The sequence below is a fragment of the Eumetopias jubatus genome, unplaced genomic scaffold (genome assembly GCF_037043125.1).
Source record: "Eumetopias jubatus isolate StellerSeaLion01/CBP00866 unplaced genomic scaffold, mEumJub1_p1.0 scaffold_7, whole genome shotgun sequence".
Lineage (NCBI taxonomy): Eukaryota > Metazoa > Chordata > Mammalia > Carnivora > Otariidae > Eumetopias > Eumetopias jubatus.
Window position 1 is genome coordinate 1130102 of NW_028274813.1, and position 21577 is coordinate 1151678.

The following is a 21577-nucleotide window of genomic DNA, read 5'->3' on the forward strand; positions in this document are numbered from 1 at the left end:
ACAACATAAAGTTTACCATCCTAAGTCTCTCAAGGTGCTCACATTTGGTAATTCCCACTTTACAGATCTGACCCATCGTTTGCCAGGTATGTCCTAAATGTTTCTTATTATGTGATGCCGTTGTAGATTGTATTTTTTGAGCTTTCAATTTCCAAGTGTTTCTTGCTAGTAGTATATAAAAACATAATCGATTTTGGGGCGCCTGGGGAGAGCAGTCGTTTAAGCATCGGACTCTTGATTTCAGCTCAGGTCATGATCTCGGGGGTCATGATTTCGGGCCATGAGACCAAGCCTCGCATGGGGCTCTGCGCTCAGTGACAAGTCTACTTCTCCCTTTCCCTCTGCCCCTCACTCTGCTCTCTCTCTGTCATATAAATAAATAAATAAAATCTTTAAAAAACAAAAAAAAATCAATTGTGTTTAAAAAAACAAAAATCAATTTTGTTTTTTTTAAGATTTTATATTTATTTTTGCACCTGAGCAAGCCTGTGAAACCCAAGCCTTTACTTCACAGGCTTGCTCAGGTGCAGGGGGCAGGGGGAAGGCAGGGGGAGGTGTTGGCCACCAGACCCTGAACGTGGAGCTGGACTCCTCACTGCGGTCTGGGCTTGGTTCTCCCGCCCAACTGGGTGCTGCGGTCGTCACGGCCTCATGCCACTGGACGATGGGATGGGAGGGCCCCTCCCTGCATGCCCCCCTGCCGCGGTCGGGGGTGGATCCGTCAGCTGCGGCCGTGAAACGACCTGCCGCCTGCCCGTGGCTCAAGCTCCTGAGGTCAGGGCTCCCCTGGCAGGTCACCGGAGGGCTGGCTGGTTGGGATGGTCCCACACACGTCTGGGAGGTGGTGGACCGTCCGCCGCGGCGTTGAGACTGTGTGTGTCCGTTCACCTGTGTGGGCATCTGGGTTGTTCCCAGTGTTGAGCCAGGAGGAGTGAAGCTGCTGTGAATATTCGCGCACAAGGGTGTGAGTGGACGTGTGTCTGTTTCTCTCGGGCGGATGCCTTGAGCGGAGCTGTGGGGCCATGTGGGGAATGTGCGTGTAATGTTGTAAGACCCAGAGGAACTGCTGCACCATCTTGCATTGCTGGCAACGCACGAGGGTCTGAGGGTCCTGTCCTGGCCAACGTTCACTGCTCAGTCTCTCTGGCCACAGCCTCTCTCCAGGTGGCACAGGGAACCTGAGGCGGGATTGGGAGCCTCCGCTGGTTGCGTTTCTGCACGTCAGCTCGGGGGCCTGGGGCTGGCGTGGGAGCGTTAGGTAGGCTTGAATAAATCTGACGACCCTGAGCCCTGAACCCTGAGCCCCCACGGGGCCCCCGGCCCGCTGAAGCAGCCCCTCCTCCCTGTCCGCGCAGACCTGCCTTCCTTTGATTGACCCGTGTGTAGGAGAGGATTTAACACTGCCCAGGGGAGGTCTGGCCTTGCCCTCGGCCCCTGGTTGGTCTCTAGGCCCTTGGGATGTCCTGCATGATAAGACGGTCTTTTTTTATCTGGGAGTCTGGGCCACACCAGCTGGTCTAACAGTGGGACTCAGGGTGGGGGCCTGGGTGGCTCTCAGAGGGTCAGTTGACCTCGGACACCGGTGCTCGGTGGGCACCCCGGTGGGCAGTACTGCAGACCCACATCAGGAAAGTAGCGCTGTTCCTGACCCCGGTGGGGGACGTGGCGTGTGGGCCCGTGGGAACCCTGCCCTGCACCCCCTCCCTGGCTGACGTGAGCTGGTGGCTGCGCGCGGTGAACCCTAACCCTGAGGGCAGCTGCTCGTGTGAGTTCCACCAGCCCTGGTAGTGAGCTATCGACCCCGAGCGTGGTCTCAGGGACCCCAGGCTGCAGGGGGCGTCAGAAGTGGGGGCGGTCCTGGGCTGTCCCTCTGCCTTCACAACTGCCCTGTGGTGACCTGTCCCAAGGCCCCCGGCCCCCTTGTTTGTCTAGACTCAGAACGGAGACCCCAGCGTGCCTGGGGGACACCATCTAAGGGCGATATTGGCATAAGGTTGGAACGCCCGGGAGGAGGGACACCCAAGGAGGGGGGACATCGGCTGGGTCAGGTCGCAGTCCTCGACATCTGCTGCATTGTCAGGGTCCCCCGGCGGGGTGGCCCGCGGGTCTGCACTGCCCGAGGTGGTGCACAGAGGAGGGCTGGGCTGGGGGCCCGTCAGCCCCTCCTGCACCCTGGCCGGCCCCCCGCCCAGCTTCGTTTAGCCACTTTGCAGATGCTTGGTGGCGTTCACTGTTCGAAGGGCGTCCTTCCAAACCTCGTACAGAGGGACTCATTTCCTCGTGCCCCGTCCCCATGACCCACGATGGCCATGTTGGGGGTACAGTTACCGTTTGCACCGTGCAAGTAAGGAACAGGGGCGGAGAGGTCACAGAGTGGCCAAGGGCCCGTGGCCAGCGCAGGGCTGACTGCACATGGCTCCCGCCTGCTGCGCCAGGAGCACGGCCCCAGGATGGCGCTTCTGTCCTCAGCGTTGATCTGGTCCCTAAACGAGCTGATACCTGGACAAGATGGGCACAGATCTACGCAGAGCAAACAGCATTCTCAGGGGTGTTGCGCTTCCGTGGAAGGACCCCACGCTTGGCACCTGTGTCCCCTCTTGGACCCTCATGGCTGGCTGTGGGCGGGAGCCCAGCTCCAGCCCCCGTGTGGATGTGGGGCCGACAGCCCTGTCCCTGAGGGCTCCACACCTACACTCACGGTCGCCATCATCCCTCCCTCTGGTCTTTCAGCTTAGCCCGCTGTTTTGTGACCCTTCCAAAAACTCAGCACTTCTGTGTGCGGGGGCGGGGGGGTGGGGACACAGCACCGCTGACCCCTGGCTCAGCCTGAGCCCATGTGCATCCCCCTGGCGTGGCCAGCTGCCCGGGCACAGCTCCTGAGGCGTTCTCCCGGCGCCCCGCTGCTCAGCCACTTCAGAGGCGGTGGTGTCCCTGTGGGGGCTTCAGGGCAGGAGTGAACGCGTTCGGGACGTCGGCGGGTGGGCGAGGCACTCGGCGCTGAGCTGCGCCCCCGTGGAAAGTCGTCAGCAGGAGGAGAGGTCGCTGCGGTGCGTGTGGGCGGGGCTCGTGCGAGGAACAGAAATATGTGACCTCCTGTGGGCCCCGAGCTGGAGGAGCAGGTCGTCCCTGCTGGGCGTGTCCATGGCGCCTTTCACTACGCGATATGTTTAATTTTTACATGCCGGAATCTGTTGATTCTTCCACAACGTGTGCTGCAAATATTTCTTCAAGTTCAGGGTTAACTGTGGTTCCTTTTGCTGAACATAAGTTTTCAACCTACATGGTCAGACCTGTCGGTCGCTTTGGGATAGGCAGAGAGCGTTTCCGTGTGTGTGCCTGTGGCTCTTCTGTGGTCAGAGGTTGTCGAGTCGGTTGCCCTCTCTGTGGCTCTGGGGACTGTGTACTTCGTGCCCTTTCTTTCCCCCTGGAGTTGGGAGCAAATGCAACCCGCGAGTCAAGCTGGTGGGTAGGACAGTGTGTGCTCTGTCCGTGTCCGGCTGGATGGAGGGTGCGGTCGGACACGTGGTCCCTGTGGGCACCCAGGAACGTGTCCTTTGCTGGAGGGGGCACCTTTGTCTGCGGGACTCGCAGGCCCACCAGGGTCTGGCGGTTCTGACGGCCTCACGCACGGGCCTGGCGGCTGACCGGTCTCCATTCGAGAAGCAGGAACTCCTGCCCGGAGGAACTACGAGGGGTTGTGGTCACGCAGACCCCACTGCAGCCGAGGTCCAAGCTTCCGCTGTCCCTGCACACTTAAATCCCTTCCCCTCTGCCCGCAGGAGCCAGGAGAGTCTCGTCAGCCACCAGGGACTCCCGCCTCCTACACCATCCGGGGGGAGATTCTGGGAGGGTCCACACGACTGTATTTGGAGGCTGTGGGACTCCAGGCACGTTGGGTGGTGGGACATTTGGGGCCCAGGCACATAGTGGACCGGTGACTGGAATGAAGGGCGTGCGTTGGCGATGCGAGCAAGCAGCCCAGGACAGTGGGACGGGCTCAGGGCTGCACTGCAGGCTGAGGAAAATAACATGATGCAGTCGGGGTGTTTGAACTCTGCGCTCAAGGCACAGGAAGAGAACAAGCGTGTCCCATAAGCAGCCCAAGAATCTCTGATCTCTCGAGGCCGTCATGTTAATGCTCCCAAATGAGACGCAGGATTACCTGGAGGGTTGCTGACGTCCCCAGGTCTCTCTGGGAAGGCTGGGGCCCTGACGGGATGGAGTTGGACCCCAGAATTGGGAGGCAGACATGGGGGAAGAAGATTCAGATCTCCACAACAGCAGGAAAATCATGCTGAGCAGATACTGCCTCTCCCTGCCCTCTGATGGGTCTGGTCCTGCCTCCTTTGAAGACCTTCGTGGACCTCACCTGATGTGGTTACTTTGCAAGCAGGTGCCGATTTTCATCATGATCCACCTCTACCACCCCTCTCTGCTTCCAAACCTACAATTAGCATCAAATCCCAGCATGTCCGGTGGGGGAGGAGTACAAACCTAATTTGGGCAAAGAAGGCTGACATATCAAAAGATTTGCAAGATTTGTCACTTCTGTTGTCAGGTGACTAGGGATGCATGAGGTGGTTTCTGCAGGTCCTACGCCAGCAAGGCAAGAACAAGCTTATGGATCAGACTGATTGTTTTGAGGTATGTGCAGTTACAAGGGATTTGGAATTCCATGTTCTGAACTCAGAAGCTGGAGGTGAGCTCACTTTCTTCTAGGGTGGTTGACCACAACCTGAGCCCAACAAGCACCTGCCGGCTGAGGCTGCGAGGCTGGAGGGGCTGGGCCTGATGCAGAGGCAGGAGTCCAGCGTAAGGGAGGAAGAGGTCACTGGTCTCCCAGAGGGGGTCCCACGAAGACCCCAAGCTCACCGCTGTCTCCCTGAGGGGCAGGCGAGCGAGGCGCTGGCATCCCGGGGCGGCGGGGTGGTGGGGGCTGTTCTCTCCAGGTAGGGGGAGGAGGGTGCCGACTGTGATGCCGACGATGGGCAAACTTTTTTCAAGAGTCGGAAATAAAGACAAACACAAAAATGAATGGATTTGAAAACGAGAAGACGGTTAGAACTAATAAATCATCCTAAGAGCTAATTCTCTGGGGACAAAAATCACAAGGAAGTAGAGAAACTATTAGAAGTCCCCATCAAGAAAAGAAGAAAGTTAAAATACACAGAAGAGAAAAATCATCGCAGAGACGGAATTTGCTTTTCATGTTAAGAAAGCGCTCTGATGAATACTAAGCAAATACATAAAGGTTGGAACAGACGATTTTCTAAGAAGATAGTATAACTGATCATTATAATTAAAACAGATGCCCGAGGAGATTTAAACAAATTTTTTTATTAAAGATTTTATTTATTTATCTGACAGACAGAGACACGGCGAGAGAGGGAACACAGCAGGGGAAGTGGGAGAGGGAGCAGCAGGCCTCCCGCGGAGCAGGGAGCCCGACGCGGGGCTCGATCCCAGGACCCCGGGACCGTGACCCGAGCCGAAGGCAGACGCTCAACGACTGAGCCGCCCAAGGCCCCGAGATTTAAAAATCTAAGTGCACCGGGGCGCCTGGGTGGCTCAGTCGGTTAAGCGCGTCCGACTCTTGATCTCAGCTCAGGTCTTGATCTCAGGGTCGTGAGTTCGAGCCCCACGTTGGGCTCCACGCTGGGTGTGGAGCCTACTTTAAAAAACAAACCTTTTTTTGACATCCAAGTGTGCCAAGTAACACAGACCATTTTTCAAACAAAGCCGTCAGCGCTATGGACAGTTTTGTAAGGGCACCTTACATTTCAGGGAAAGGGTGCCTCTAATACTATATGAAGTATTACAGAAGATAGAAAGCTAAGGGAAATTTCCTATTTTAAAATATTTCTTGAATAATAGTGATATCAAAACTCCAAATGTATAGCATAATAATGTAAAATTACAGACCAGTGTCATTAATCTCAACACTGAAATGTTAGTAAACAGGCTCGAAAAGCATCATACTCTAAAACCAAGCGGGGTTTATTCGTGCACGCAGGGACGGTTCATTAACAGAAAACACTTTAATTCAAGTCATCCTATTAGTAAATCTGAAGACAGAAGTCAGGTTAACACCTCCTCAGATGTTTGAAGAGGCCTCTGATAGAATTTAACAAGTATTTTCTTTTATTGAAGTAAAATTTACATATAGTCAATGGGCAGTTCTTTCAAATTTTTAAAACAATTTCTTATTTATTTATTTACTTAGTTAGTTTAGAATTTTTAATTTTTTAAGGAATCTCTACAGGTGGGGCTGGAACTCACAACCCCGGGATCAAGAGTCACACACTCCACCTACTGAGGCTATTGGGTGCCTCTGAAAACAATTCTAAACCCACAGAAAAGTGTCAAGCTTTTTTACGGCACCATTTGAGAGCGAGTTGCTGACCCGATCCCCATCACCCTCAAATGCTTAATTATGTAGTACCTGCAGCAAGGATATTATCCTATCCACTCAGACACAACCATCCCAACAGCAATCCACACAACAGATGCTGCCCCATCCCCCTTCATTCTTCGAGCACTTCCTTACTCTCTACAAATAAGGTTCCCTGGGCCCCGCTCAGGCTCCGCCTGCCCAACCCCACATCAGACCTTTCTCCAGGACCCCCAGTTCCCTTGAGTGGAGGACAGTGTTCCAGCAGACAGATGTACATAATTCAACAAGATGTGACAAATGCACTGTCCCCCCCACCTCCCAGTGTTCATTTGCACTTTTAAATCCTTGGACACATTTCCAGCGGCTGGTCTAAAGCTCTGGTCTGCAAAATCTGGCCACCGGAGCATCTGTTTCTAAGGACTTCCCCCCCTCGATTACGGATCATCTTTCCCCCCCCACTTCTTCTCTATCTGGTAATTGTTTTTTACGTGCTAGACATTGTGGTTGTTATGTTGAGAGGGGTCTCAGTGATGCCGCCTTCTTTTAAATGATATTATTTTGTTTCTGGGCAGCTGTTCAAGTCCGGGAAGATTGTCTGGTCATGTCAGGCTTGGCTGGATGCTTTGAAGGGTCGGCCTGTTTCAGGTTTGTTCTGAGTCATAGGTTTTGGCCCTAGTTTGGAGCGTGGTTCTTATTCCCAAACCCTGCCTTGCTGGGGTCTCACTTGATTGCCCGAGGTGCCCAGCGAGGACACTACCCCAGCTGGGCAAGAACAGTCCCACCCAGCCCGGCACCACCACTTTTAACCTGGCAGCACCTCCTCCCCCGGGCTTTCTGGAGGCCTTACCTGCATGCAACAGCCTGGGCCCTGGCAGGGGTCTGAGGAGAACCCCCATGCCCACGTGCTGTATACTGTGATTTACTCAATGAGAAATCTGTGTTTGGCTTTGTCCCCACTCCTGGCACAGAGCTCCTAAAGCCCTTGGAATTCCCTGTGCCGACAGTGCCTCCTGTTATGTTAATGAGGTGACTTCGGAAACCACTTGAGGGTGGGGACTGGTTGCCAGGGGAACAACCCTGTGATTAGGGGACTGACCTCTGGGTAGGTGAGAGGGGCTGAATCTATCACCCATGGCCAATGATTTAATCCAGCAGACCTACATAATGAAACTTACATAAAACCCAAAAGGATGTGGTTCTGAGAGCTTCTAGGTAGGTGAACCATGACACCTCCACGAGCCACCTGTGCCATGCCCCCAACTTCATGGGGACAAAAGCTCCTCACAAGACCTTTATGTGTCCCTTCATCTGGCTGTTGATTCATGTCCTTTACTATCTTTTCTAAGAAACTGGTGTCCTGAGTTCTTAGCAAATTAATCGAACCCAAGGCGGCGGGGGCGGGGGGGGGCATGGGAACCTCTGATTTACAGCCAGGTGGTCAGAAAGCACAGGTGACAGCCTGGAGTTGTGCCTGGTGTCTGAAGTGGGGGGGGGCAGGGGACAGTCCTGAGGGGTCTGAGGCTGTCTCCACATGGTCCAAACTTAGCTGAACTGCAGGACACCCAGCTGGTGGGGGAGGATTTTGGGGTGTGGGGAAAAGCCCCTCCCAAGGGAACTGGCATCAGACTCATACCATGTGTCCTTGGGGCACACCGCGCCCTCCTGCCCGGCACTGTCCTCTGCCCACTGCACCCTCCAGCAGCAGCGAGCTCTGATCTTGCTTCCTCAGCCTGTGAGGCTGCCCACCTCTGTTTTGGCTGCGTCTCTCTGCAGCTTGGAAGGAGCTCAAGCTAAAAAACAAAAAACAGGCAAACATAGGGCTCACCTCACATATTTCCTTTCTCTCAAGGGTCACAAACTCACTCTGCCTGTTGTTCAATTCCTGTAAATAGTTGCCTCACACGGTGGCTCAATTTTATAGTTGTTTATGGTGGGAAGGTTAGTATAACTCCAGTTACAACATGAAGGCCAGAACCAACGTGCATTCTTGATCAAACTTTCTCAGTATGAAACCATACATTTGTACAAGCCCCAAGCCATCCCCATCCTGGGGGGACAGGAGAAGCCCTACCTATTAAAGCCAAGTCTCAGGACGCTTGTCTTCTGTTATCACTGGTACTTAATATTTTTGCAATTGGAGAAGAGAAAAAAATAAGGTATAAAAGTTGTAGGGACCCCTGGCTGGTTCAGTCTGTGGAGTGTGCAACTCTTGATCTCTGGGTTGTAGGTTTGAGCCCCATGTTGGGTGTAGACATGACTTAAAAATAAAATTTAAAAAATAAATAAATAAATAAAATCTTTTTAAAAATGGCAAAGAAGGAAGTATAATATTACTTTTCGCAGATGATATGATTAAATCCCTGGAAAGTCCAAGAGGATTGATTTAGATTCTATTACAAACAATATCTCAGTCCTGTGGCCGGGACAAAAGCAATGTAATTATTAGCCTTGGTCTGTACAAAAAACGGCTTGTTTGCAGGAAGGGTAAGGAGAGGAAAGATCCCGTTGACTGTAGCACTGAACAGTGAAGGTGCCCAGGAATAAAGTTAACAAGACACTCATCAGATTCAGAGCAGGAGGGCTCAAGCCCCACTGAGGGACACACATGGAGACGTGAATGCATGAAAGGTGGAGCACCGTTCTAGGATCAGGAGATTCAGCCTCATAAAGACAACAGTCTCCACATCCAGGAATTTATCCTACAGATGTGATCTCACATGTGTGGAATGAAGCGTGTGCAGGGCTATTCATTATAGCTTCATCTGTGATAGTAGAAGACTGGTGACGTCTCCACGGGCTGACAGGTTGGCGAAGGGCACCGCGGTGCGTGTACGGCAGGTGGCGTTCCACTGTTAACAAGAAGAACAAGGTCGCTGTCTGGTATTGATACAGGCGTGTCTCCCAGACTGATGGTGCGTGAAGAAGATCAAGGCGCTGAGGGAATGGTGTTCGATCATTGTGAGAGGGGTGTGTGTGTGTGTGTGTGTGTGTGTGTGTGTTAGAAATGGTTTGGCTCCAAGGAAAAGAAAACCTAACTTAGCATGCTGTCACCAACTAGGGCTTTATTTTCCTCCCAAGAGGCCCAAAGGAAGTGGCCTAGTCCCGGCTCAACTTCGAGGCAGTGCCGTCAAGGACTTTGTCTTTGCATCCCAGTCTCCTGGCAGCCTGGCATTTCCCCTCAGCCTTGTAGACTATTCATCCAAGATGGCTGCCCCTTCTCCCCAAATCACAGCAGTGTTCACGGCAAGAAAGGAGAAGAGGAAAAGTCAGGGTCAGTCACACCTGTCCCACATTCTTTGGAGAAGCAAATGTTTTCTCTGTTCCTCTCAGTGGGTGTTGCTTCTATTTCCCAGACAGAAGAGCCGCTCCTAGCTGCAGGGGAGGCTGGGCAGTAGAGTTGCCAACCGGCTGTGAGGAGTCTGTACTAAGGAAGGGCAGGGACAGTGGCCATGTTGGCCGCACCTAGAATGCATAAGGCATTGGTGATGCCAGTTGGCTCTGGAAAGGAAACAGGGTGTCTGCAGCGGGGAAGGGGGATTCTACTCTATCCTCAGAATCTAATACTGAGTGCCTTTATTAGCTACACAAGGAAGAAATACAAATATAATTTTCAAGGGGTGCCTGGGTGGCTCAGTCGGTTAAGCGTCTGACTCTTGGTTTCAGCTCAGGTCATGATCTCAGAGTCTTGAGATCAAGCCGCGTGTCGGGCTCCATGCTGGGTGAGGAGGCTGCTTAAGATTCTCTCTCTCCCTCTCCTTCTGCCCCTCCCCCCTTAAAAATATTTTTTTTTTTTTCAAAAAAGAAACCAGTAACTAAAGCATGGCTTTAAAAATGCCACATTTGGAAACTTTTTAAGTACTAAACAGTGTTCGGGTTGAAGAGGAATTCATAAAGTAAATCACAAAATGCTTAGAATTTGACAGTAATGGAGGCTTTGCAAGTTAAAATTTGTGGGACATGTTTAAAAGTATTAGAGACAATTTTATAGCTTTGTTAGAAATAAAGACAGAAGGAAATAACAAAGGCACAGATGAAGATGGAACAAAAGGAAAAAAGAAATGATGGCAAAATCAAAGCTGGCTCCTAAAAAGTTTATTTCAAGACTGACTAACAACATAAAAGAAATAAAACGGAGGGCAAAGGGGAGTAGCTATAGCTCTGGTTATTCCAAAGGTAGGAGACATTTTTTAAAAAGTACACACCAATAAATTTGAAAACCCAGGCAAAACACAGATTATAGAAAATTAAAAACACTGAAATTGGGACAAGAAAAAATAGCCACAAGGGTTTAATAATCATTAAAAAATTATAATAGTAATCAAACCTCTCTCCCAGCACAAACACGTTTCCCAAAGCCCCTCATCCCGTGGACGTCATGGGTGAGATCCACCAAACCCTTGGGGGCAGATAACTCGTATGATGTATAAGTGTTCCAGAAAAGGAGAAATAGAGAGAAAGTGGTCCAACCCATCTTGCGAAGCCAGTATAGAGATAGAATAGGAAGCATTATATCGCTGAATTCTAAACCAGTTTTCTGTATGAGCATGAGTTTTTAAAGTATTAGCTAAGTCAAATCCAACAGTGTGTTAAGGTCACACAAAGTGTATCTCAGGAACATAAGCATAGTTCAAATTGGAAGATTAAACACAGCAATTCACCAGGTTAAAGAAGGAAAGTAAGATCATTCTTACACTGATGCAGATTAAAGTATTTGACAAAGTTTAATACATACCCATGATTTAAAAAAAACTTAGAAAATAAGAACCAGAGGGAATTTCCTTAATGTGGTGAGCACTGCCTCCTTCAAACCTGGCAGGTGTGAGAGAAACACGTTACATTTAATGTAAGGATGTTCATTCTCACAGTTTCTGTTCGGTGTTATTCTGGACGTCCAATGCAATAAGAGAAGAAAAAGAAATCAGTGGTTTAGGAACTAGATGAAAAGAGACCAAGTTGTAATATCATGTATTTTCAGATAACATGCTAACTTACACTGAAATGCCAAAATAATCAACAGATTAACTACTGGTAGTAATCTGAGTTCAAAAGGGTTGCTGATACAAAAATCAATAGAGTTTCCCTAAGTCACTGGGGAAGAAAAAAAAACAGGGAAGATGTTTCTTAAAAAATATATGTATGGGGCGCCAGGCTGGCTCAGTCAGTGGGACATTCAACTCCTCATCTTGCGAGCTCAATCCCCGAGTTGGGTGTGGAGATAACTTAACAATAAAATCTTAAAAAAATTAATTTGGGACCCACAAGTTCTTTTTGGGGGGAACTCCCCCCCCAAAACCCCCAAAACCTAAAACCTCTCTCCAGGCCTTAACAGAAGACTGGGATGGATGATCTCTTTCTGCCATGTTTGTGGGTGGGGCCAGGCTGTGAGGGCAATGCCAGTGCACTCTGGTCCATTGTTGCTTCAGCCACGCTTGCCAGGTCCAGTGCCCAAATTCCTGTGGGTTGGGAGGCGTGTGGGAGGCTTTGAGCAGCTCTCTGCTCTGCTGGCATCATGGCCCTTCTGGGTGTGCCTTTGATCCCAGCTGGCCCATGGCGGGATTGAGTTGCCCTGGCCCCCAGCACCAGCCTCCATGGGCTGGGCCTCTGCCCACCCAGTAGTGGTGCTGGGACCTGGCCTTCCCTATGGCTGCCCCTCTCATGCTGGGCTCTGTGGCTCCAGGAACAGACATCCTGGCCCCTCTACCCCACACAGTTGGTCACAGGTCATTGGGCTGTGCTGGCATTGTCTGCTCAGCACCTTCGTGCCTTGAACTCCGGAGAGAGACATCCGGGTGGTGACCAGGCCTGCCTGAGTTCTTCCCAGCTTGTGAGGCCAGGAATGCCAGGGCGTGCTAGAGCATGCCCATCCACGGCCTGGCTCACCGAGCTTCTTTGTGTGTGTGTGTGTGTGTGTGTGTGTGTGTGTGTGTGTGTGTCCACGCTTGTGATGGGCGTGGGGGGCCTGGGACGGACCCCTGTAGGAGAACTGGAGTCAGTACCTCCCTAGGCCTAAAGAGCGGGGGTAGATATGGGGGCTTGAACTTCCAGGAGGATTGGCAGTGGGCAGGCCAAAGGATGCTCCTTTCTGCTCAGCCACCTGGACCCTGGACTTGCTGCATGACACTCAGCCAGTCACTAAACCTCTCTGGGACGCTGTATCCCAGCCAAGGGCCCTAGCCAAGGGTTGCACTCTGTGGACCCTCGGTGAGGGTTCTCCTCTGACCTGGGCTCTGACGTGGGATGTGGCGATGCTGCAGGCCCTGGGGAGGCCCAGTGATTCAGATGCAGCCCGGGCCAGGAGCAGCTACCTCCTCCCGTCCCAGGGCAGGGAAGAGGTGTGGGGCTGTAGGGGAGCATGCCAGGGGTGTGCGAGCACGGAGGGATACAGAGGAGGGGCAGCAGCAGAAGAGGCCACCCTTGAGTTCCGCTGCAGAAGGGGGGGATGGACACTGGATGGGGGGGTTCTGCAGATAGCTGAGCAGAGGGGGGGTGGGGTGCGGTGGGGCGGGGCCCCGGGTGCTGCACTGTGAGCTGTGGTCTCTGGGGAGCTGCTGCAGGCTTTAAAGCAAGGGCGGACCCTGCCAGATGTCTCTTGGCAGCCAGCCAGGACAGAAGGGGGTCGGGGGAGCAGAGACAGGGCAGGGCAGGGGCAGGTGAGGAGAGACTGCCCCCCCCCCCCCGGCAGACCGGAGTTTAGGAGGCTAGAGGACAGAGGAGGGGGTGGGAGGGTGTGTTGAGTGATGGGGCCTATGGGTGGGATCTTGAGAGGGTCCTGAGGCCAGCTGGTGCCCCTTCAGGGATCAGGGGTCCCTGGGGGTTCCATGAGGAACCCGGGAGGGGCACTGCGTCCTGGCGACGGAGGAGGCTGGGGGAGGGCCAGAGGGAGCTGTGGGCCTGCAGGGGCCCTGCGGGTAGAGTCTCGAGCTGGCAGGGCTCCGTCAGCAGACAGGCAATGATCATGAAGAGTCTTTACTCACTTCTAGAAATCTGTCTTAATGCCTCAAAATGCAAACAGTGATGGACAGTGATTTTCACTGCAGAATTATGTGGAAACCACCTTCATATCCAACAATAGGAGATTTACTCAGTAAAAACTGGGCCAGCCTGAAGGATGGACTGTTCCACAACCCTACGTAGCATGCTTCCTCCGTGTTGGGGTGATGTTTCTGAAACGCACATTTGACAATGTCACTGCCCCCTTGCTCAAACACCTCCCGTGGCTCCCCACTGCCCTCATGACCATGCTGGAGCCCAGACTCCTCTATCTAGCCTCCTCCTCCATGCTGACGTCCACAATTGCATTCTGCGCAGGAAACCAGGCCTTTCTTACTGGTCTGCTTTGCTCCTTGGGGCCCTTCCTGTACCTTTCAAGACCGACCCCTCCTCACTCCCCCTGCCCTCTGAGCACTTCCTGCCTCTCTCTCTTCTGTCTGTCACCCCAGCACCCCTTCTGTTATCAGGTCCCTCTGTGGAATGTGGGTGTGTCCAGTGCCCAACCTGGGGCTGGGGCTGGGGCTGGGGTGTCAGCCCAGGTGAGCTGAGCACCTGGGAGCGAGGAGGCATGGGAGCCCTGCAGTGGGGGCCTGCCCCGGGCTGGGAGGAAGCAGCGGGCAGCCCAGCCAGCCCTGCAGCGGATCCCTGGCCCAGTCCTCCCGGAGGGTGCGCGCTGCCCCCCAGGGCCCCAGGATCTCTCCTGCACTCCCCAACTCCTGCCCCTTGAGGCAGAGGGGGCGCCAGTGTCCTGCTGTGCTGGACGGGACGCTGGCACCCAGTAGGTCTGAATTAAACGAATAGAGGCGTGGAGGCAGGGCTGAGGGGTGGAGGCGCACCCAGCCTGGACACCAGCTTCTCAGCCTTGCAGGCCCTGCAACCCTGGTGCCTTCTCGGACCTCCCACCTCCAGCCCCGCCTGGCCCAGCGCCCACCTGCCCCTCTGACCACACAGGCTGCCCGCACCTCCGCCTCGATGCTCCAGTGCTGCTCCCAGGCCTCCGGGCTCAGCTGCACCCACCCCTGCCAACAGCCATTGGCCCCAGGCACCCCACCCCTCCGCGGACTGGGCCCCGGCGGCCTCGCCTCCTTTCCCCCTGCCCCAGGCCAGCCGAGTCACAGCCCCCGCCCCGGCCCCTCGGGTCCCAGCCCCAGCGTGTGGGTCAACACCCGCGGTGGCCAGGAAGGAACCCCGACCTCGGGTCACCACCATCTGGGGGCTGCTGTTCCGGGAGGTCTTCACCCCTTCCCCGAGGGCCCTTCGTCCGCCCACGACAGCGCAGCCCAAGCCCGGCCCGTGGACCCCTCCCACTGCTCCTGGCCTCCCCAGGAATGTGCGCAGGGTCCGGCGCGGGCCACGGGCGGGCGTTGGAGCAGGCCGGGCCGCCGGGCTTGCGGCGACACACTTTGGGACAGGGCACACAGGGGTGCGTTCTGCCACCCACACTGCCTGGGAGCTCGTGGAAGGCCCCGGACTCCCCGTGGGCCCTGCCACACTCCATTCTTCCACATGGGCAGAGACTTTGTCAGGAACGCGCCCCTGCACCCAAAGGACCGTGCCCTGCCCCTGGGCCGGAAAGCATCCGGGGCTGCTCGGTGGGCACAGGCCTCCTCCTCATCTCGCTGTGTGTGGACCTGAGGACCTGGCCTGGCTCGCCCCTCTCCCACATCCCCAGAGGGAGGCGCCCCTCCGGGAAAGGACACTCCAGGTTTCTGGCAGTCCCGTGGCCAGAGGACTGCCCGGCTGGGGAGCGTGCCCACACGTGGCGGGGGGGCAACTGAGCAGACCCCACGCCCTGCCGAGACACGCTGCAGAGCCCAGACCATCGCAGGGGAAGGTTCCCCAAGGGCCAGGCTGCTCCTGCGCCGGGTCTGGGCCCTCCCCTTCCTCAGGTGCGGGTGCCCAGCTTGAGTGCCCTCTCCTTGGCTGCATGGGGCGGGTGGAGCGGGTCCCAGACAGGCCTCCGGGAGGAGGTGCTAATTGCTAATTGATTTCCATCTGGCAGGTGAGGGAACCCGGGGCCAAATTGGCAGAGGAGGCAAAGCAGAGCCCAGCTGCCTTCCTGTCCTGCCTCTCAGGAGCTCCTGATGAGAAACACCCCCCTGCCCCCAACCCAGGCTCGGAGGGTAGCCCCTTGTCCCAGGGTCAGGGGTGCCCGGTGGTGAACACAGGGTACACTGAGTGGGCAGTTGTCACGGGCTCAGAGAGGCTGTGAGGGGCAGGAGACAAGCACATCTGAGGGTGAAGGTGAGGGCCTTCAGGTCTGCCTGCTGGGCTGTGGGACACTGGGGTGAGGCCCAGGACATCCCGGGGTCCCTCCTGGTACTGGATGGTCCGACGCCCTGACCAGCACCAGGCTGGTCTCAAGAGGGGATGTGGGGGTGCTGGGAGGTGATCAGGGCTCGGCCTGGCAGGTAGAGGAGTCTGGCAGAGAGTCAGGGCCAGGCCTCCCAGGGCAGATTACGGGAGGGGCAGAGCTGTGTGGAGCTGAAGGTGGGGAACAGGCCTGGGCCCACAGGTGAGGGGCCGGGACCACCCCTCAGCTGGCAAGAGGGGAGTCAGGAACTCCTGGGGCACCCGCCTGGGTGCCCCCCTCCTAGCTTCCCCTGTGGCCTGGCTGGCAAGGCCTGGGCGCGCCCAGCTCCCTGGAGTTGGCAGGGATCAAAGGGCGGAAAGCCGCCCTCCGCCCTCGCCCACTGAGACAGGAATCCGTGGCCCCAGGCGACGGAATCCACAGCCACATTCCGGGTGCCCTGGTCGCCACAAGGCAAGGGTGGGGCAGGGCTGGGGTGCCAAGACTGGCACCACGGAGCGTGGGAACGATGCCTCTGCCAACTCCCAGGTAGGCGGGCACCCTCTGCCCGGCCCCTGCTGTGGCCTTTACCCTTTCTGCCCTCCCTTGAGGGCCTCAGGAGGACCCAAGAGGGGTGCACATTGCCGGGAGGTGGGGATTCCTGAGGAGGGTGGGGACTGAGTGCCCCTCACTTCCCGGGGGAGATGCAGCCCTGGCCCGCACCAGCACGCTGGGCTGGCAGACCCTGCCCCGCCCTGGCTGGCAAGGGGCAGGAAGGGCCTATTGGGGGACCATGCCCGGCAGGTGCCACATGGAGCGACAGGATCCTGGCACACACATGGCCGCTTGCTCTCTGGCAGGAAAGCAGCCTTGCCTGTCCTGCTGCAACCCCACAGCTCCCGGGACGGTCAGTCCCCCGCTGGCTGGAGCAGGGCTGCCTCGGCCCTGGGACCCCCACGCCGTGGGAGCCAGGCCAGGGGCCTGCTGAGACGGCGGCCCTCAGAGACAGCCTGAGCCGGGTGCGGGTGGAGCCCTGCCCCCAAAGGGCAGAGGCCAGCCAGCCACCATGCTCTCTGCCCAGAAGTTGGCCCTCTCCACCTCCCACCCCCGCTTCACAGTCACAGGCCCAGAGAGGGCAGGTGACTTTCCCAAAGTCACACAGCAAGGTAGGAGCAACACAGCAGATTCAAGGTGGACTTGGAGAAACCCTGAAGACCCAGACCTTGTGCTCTTGAGGGCCCAGGGTGGGGGGCGGCACCCCCTTCTCTGACCTGTTTCCTCACCTGGGAGGTAGGCTCGCAGTGACCACCTGGTAGAGTTCTCCAGAAGCCCAGAAGGCGCCGGCCAAGGGCCAGTCTCCTCTGCTGCCAGGCCTGCTCGCAGCTCCCAGCTCAGCTCTCCGGATGCACCCTGAGGCTGCATCTGAAGCTGGCGTCCCCTGGTGGCCACCGATGGTGTGAGGCCCTGTCCTCTCCCCTGGCGACGGCCCGGCCTCTACCAAGTGGTCCAGAAGGCACCCGAAGAAGGGAAGGGAAGAGAACAGGCCTGGGCAGGGGGTGGGGGGTGGGGACCTGTGGGGGCCAAGGGGCAGAGGGGCTGCTGGGCTGGAGTGGCGTCCCTGGGGGCTGGTTCACGCGAAGAGATGGAGGGCCTGGGGAGAACGCTACTCCCCCCGGGGCGTCTGCAGGGCAGGCTGCAAGTGCTAGGTCGCGAGCTCGGAGCAGATCCTGTGGGCAGCTGAAGGCCATGAGGACTGGGGAACACTGTCCCCTGGAGGAGGGCTGCAGGGGTGGCAGGGCCTGGGGCAGGGGCCGCACTGGAGACCCATGGGAGCTGGAGAGGCTCCCGGCAGATGACCCCACCGGCCCTGGCAGTGCTCAGCTGTGGCATTGTCAGTCTGAGGCCTCGGGGCCACGAGCGGGGGGAGGTGGAGGCCAGGCCTTGGAGCCTCCTCAGAGATGGTGACGTTCACGCCCCTTCGGGTGGCCTCGGGAGGCCTCCCCTTGCCCCTCCACCCTCAGAGGCCCACCCTGACCCTACCTTGTCCGCTGTGGCCTCCAGCACTGGCCCGGGAGGCCCACAGTCGGTGTTTGCTGGAGATGTGAATGACTGGAGGGGACTCTGATGAATGAATGAATGAGGAGCCTCACGTGGGGCTCCCAGTGCATCCCGGCTCCTCACTTGCCCCAGCCGGGGGTCCAGCCGCGGGCACTGCTGCCCCTCCTGGTCAGAGCCAGTGGGCTGTGGATGGCCGAGCGCTGAGGGGTCTGGGGGGAGAGGGATGAAGCTGGGGGCGGGGGAGACTCAGGGTCATCCAGCGGCCCCACAGCATAAAGGGGAGGGCCACGCAGGGGGGTTCACCATCACACAGGGACAAAACGGGCCAGGCCAGTCCCTCTCTGGCCTTCAGGCACGGGGCTGAGCTAGGGGTCAGGCTGGGGCGGGGGGCAATTCCTGTCCGGCCTCTGGGCACAGGGCAAAGGGGCAAGTCTTGGCTTGTTGTTCTGTGGCCCTTCACTGTGAGGGCAGTGGGGTGTGAGACAGGGCAGGGGCTGGGTGGCAAGGCAGGCACAGGAGGGGTCTGAGAAGCAGCTGTGGGTTCTGTGGGGGAAGGCACCTGCCTCTTCTGCTCAGCCCAGGGGCATTCTCAGCATCCCGTGGGGAAGGGGCTCCCGGCACCCTAGGACTTGTGGTCTTGGCCGTGACAGCCCCCGGCCCACCCCCAGCGGGACACTTCCTCCCCGGGGGCAGTGGATCAGAGGCCTTTGCTGAGTGCCCCCCACGGTCCTGGGGCCAGTCAGCGGCTGTCCCTTGCTGGGGGTGGCTGCCAGGGCTGGCCCTCCTTCCTGGGCCCTGCTGTCACCTGGGACCACTGGGCTAAACATCTGTGCTGGGGGCACAAGCCTGCCTTCCCCTGGCACGGGGTGCTGCGTCCCCCCTGGAATCCCGGAGGAGCCAGCGCTCCAGGGGAGGGTGGACCGGGGGAGGGGAGCCGGCGGGCTGAGGGGGAGCCCGGTGTCTCCAGGGGCTGGCGTCGGGGCGATGTTTACCCAGTCCCCCACCTAAGGAGTGGGACTGGCAAATCACGCACACACACACTCGTGCGGACACACAGGCACGTGCACACTTCGGCGAGCACACACGCACACCAGCACACACCTTCACACAGGCGGGAGCACAGGGCACACGTGCACGCGCGTGTGTGAGCCTACCCAGCTTGACCCCAGGGAGGGCAGGAGAAGTGGGCTCTGTGGCTTTGGATCCTCCCTGCCCCCGTTTGTCTTCCGGGGTAATTGCCCCAAGACCGCCTTACTGAGCAGGTACCAGGCACCTCTCCAGAGCTCCAGACGCGGTTATGTATCCGGGGAATCCTCAGCGACCCTGATTTGATGGAAGCAACGCCCTTTGCACAGTGGGGAACCGAGGCACAGACCTTTTGGTCAGGCGTCCCAAGCTGCTGGGAGCCAGGCGCAGGGCCCTGGGGCAGCCGCGGGGGCTGGGGTGGGGCTGGGGTGGGGCTGGGGTGGGGGGCGAGAGGGGCCGGGGCCTGCCGGCTCCGGGAGCAGGCGGAGCCGCCCTCCCGTGGTCGGGCTGACTGGGGCCGCCAGGGCCGCGGGCTCCGCGGGGACTTCCGGCCGCGTGTGTCAGCGCGCTGGGCTTCGCCCCCACGGCCGCAGCCGGCGGTTTGGCGCGGAGCGCTGGATTCCCGAGGGGACGGGTGACCCCAGGGCTTAGGGCGGAGTTGGGGGTCCGCCCCTGCACCCCCAGAGCGGCCTTGGCGGGAGCGGGTTTCTGCGTCCGAGGAGGGAGCTGGGGAGGGACGTTCCTTGGGACCCACACTCATCGCCTGGGGGGCAGGCCCTGTCCTGCGGGTCAGAGGGAGGACCCCCGGGGTCACGAACGCCGGCCGGCTTGTGCGAACCCCTACGTGAGTGGGGGGCGGTGCCTGGAGCCTGGGTGCGCCGCCCCCCCAGTTACTGTGCGGGGAGGCCACGGAGGCGAGCGCCGTGCGCGCCGTCGGGGCGGTCCCGCCGGGGAACGGCTGCAGGGCGGGCCCTCCGGGGTCAGGTCTCGATCCCCGGCTCGTCCGCCCGCCGACGTCCGAGGGCCCCTCCCCGCCCGCCCCTCCCCGCCCCGGCAGGGCTCTGCCCGCGGCCCCGACAGGCTCCGGCGCGCTCGGGCCGGCCGCGGGGCCAGGGTGGGTGTGCGCGCTGCCGCCGGCCTGCCCTGCCTGCCCCTAGCCTGCCCGCCGGGCCGCGTGGGCACAAAGACGCCCACGGCCAGGCCAGGAGGCTGGGGTGGTGGGGGGGGCTGCAGTGGAGGGGGCAGGGAGGTGGGCGGGGCGCGGACTGGCAGGCTCCGGGCCCGGATAGGGTGAGGGGAGGGAGCAAGGAATCTCTGAATCCGCTGGGGGAGGGCTCCGGGACCGCTGGTACCGCCGACCCCTCCTCTCCCCCGGGACACGTGCCCCCCCCCATTGTACCTCTGGGCGCAGCAGGCCCATTCACTGCTGGAGAAACCGAGGCCTCAGGTCTGCAGCGCATCTGGCGGGAGTAGGGGGTTTGTGGCGAGGGCGTCGGCCCAGCGCAGGGGTGCTGAGGAGCCCCCAGGAGCTCCTGGGGGGCTGCGGGCGGCACTGGAGGGGAGAAGCAAGCCCTGAGCCTGGGCTGTGCGGGTGGTCCCCTACCCCGCCGAGGCGCTAGGCTGGGAGCTGGGGGGGTTGAGCCCGCGGCCGCGCAGTCGGCGTGGAGCGACCCCCGGGGCCAGGCCCGGAGGCGCAGCGCGGGCAGCAGCCACCAGGGGGCAGGGCAGCGCCGGGAGTGACGGAGGCTGGGGCCCCAGAGCCCAGCAAACGCAATTTCTTAGGTGGGCTGTGTCCAGACCTGAGCACCCCTTCCAGGGACCTGCCTGGGGGGGTCACAGGTGGGGAACCAGGCCCCTGACATCAACCCTCTCATCCTGGAGTCCCTGTGCAGGAGCCCAACAGGGAGGCGGCTCTTTGGGGACCTTAGGTGAAAGAAACTTGAGGCCCCCCCAACCCCCGCCTCTATGGGGTGACCTTGAGCAACTCAGCTCCCTGTGCTTTTGTTTCCCCTATACAGTGGGGGTCAGGGAGGGGGGAATTCCTAGGCTGCTGTTCCTCCTTGTTCCTAGGAAAAAGGGGGTCGGTGCGGGGGTCCCGGGAGGGCTGACCCAGGCTGAGCTGCAGGAGGGGAAGGTGAGCCCTGGGCCAGGAGAGGGTCCTCTGGGACTAGAGGCTCCTGACCTGACCCTGGGGGTGCTTTGATCAGGGCCCAGCCATGGGGGTCTGGGACCGAGCAGCTAGGAGGGCACATCTCCACCAGGGCCTGGCCACTCACAGATGGGGATGCCACTGAGCATGCCCCCACCTGCTGGCCCCGGGCTGGCAGGCATGTTGTCCCTCCTGGCCCAGGCACTGTGACCTGTCTCCCCATAGACAAGCACTTAGCCAGGAGGAGGCATGGAGGGATCTGTGGACCAGAGGTTCTCCACAGCTCAGAGAAAGCAGGAGAGGGGCACACCTCTGTGCTCGGGCCAGCTTGGGCCACCTTCCTGCCCACCAGGGTCACTGACCCTGACCGCAGCACCACTTCCTAGTCTGTGGTCTGAGGAAAGGTCAATAGCTTCATAGAAAGGATCTGGTAGACTTTTATCTGAGGGCAGCTGGGGGATTCCATGAAGAATCATGAAGAAAAGTTCCCAGCAAACTTCCCAGAAGGTGGCACAGCCTGAGTCATTAGCCATCTACTGTCTGGGGAGCAGCCTGGGAGGTGGGGGGGGGCAGCCTGCAGCAGGGCCCCCCCACCCCGTATCAAAGCTTAGCTGAGGTACTAGCCTGAGGGCACTGTCCCCGAAGTGGGCTTCTCCCTCCAGTGGATGCT